We start from the raw sequence: 519 nt of genomic DNA on the forward strand, positions 1-519 counted from the left end.
ATGACTTCATACCTTCGAACCTCAAGATGTTTGTAAATAGAGTGGACTATGTCCCATGGAAAGCCAGGCCTGGGAAGCAAGATGTTGGCTGTTGGCTTAGCCAGGATTTTGACCGCAAGCTCGATTGCTTGTTTGCACCCAACAGTCATATATACATCATCTCCCGTTAGCTTGTTGTCAAGATCTCGGTTTAAATAATCCGCCACAGCACTGATAAGCATAGAGTTAAGATGAAAAACGGACAAGGATGCCAATTCCGTTGAACCGATTCTATCTAACTTGACTGGCCATAATTTATTCGGGTTAATTCTCAAATAAGTTAAGGACTAACCTAAACCAATCCAAAAGACTAACATATATAGCTCTAACCAACAATACTACAAAAATGTACAGAAAAGTCTAAAATCGTTAACATTCTATATTTACCGTTTCGCAACCGAGAGGCCAATACTAGGGGCGTAGGCGTTTCCTGTGCCGCAGAGGACAGCTTGAACGACTGCCTTTTCGGCAGTATGGCTG

The 519-nt window shown here is 42.2% G+C and overlaps 1 long non-coding RNA gene across 1 annotated transcript; it reads right to left on the reverse strand.

Moving 5' to 3' along the window:
* Window positions 1-11: 11 nt before the first annotated feature.
* LOC104774856 lies at window positions 12-519 on the reverse strand. Its single transcript, XR_765545.1, has 2 exons — window positions 427-519; window positions 12-210 (listed from the first exon to the last, which is right to left on the reverse strand). It is a non-coding gene; the product is annotated as an uncharacterized LOC104774856 (long non-coding RNA).

The sequence above is a fragment of the Camelina sativa genome, unplaced genomic scaffold (genome assembly GCF_000633955.1).
Source record: "Camelina sativa cultivar DH55 unplaced genomic scaffold, Cs unpScaffold06188, whole genome shotgun sequence".
NCBI classification, from domain to species: Eukaryota; Viridiplantae; Streptophyta; class Magnoliopsida; order Brassicales; family Brassicaceae; genus Camelina; species Camelina sativa.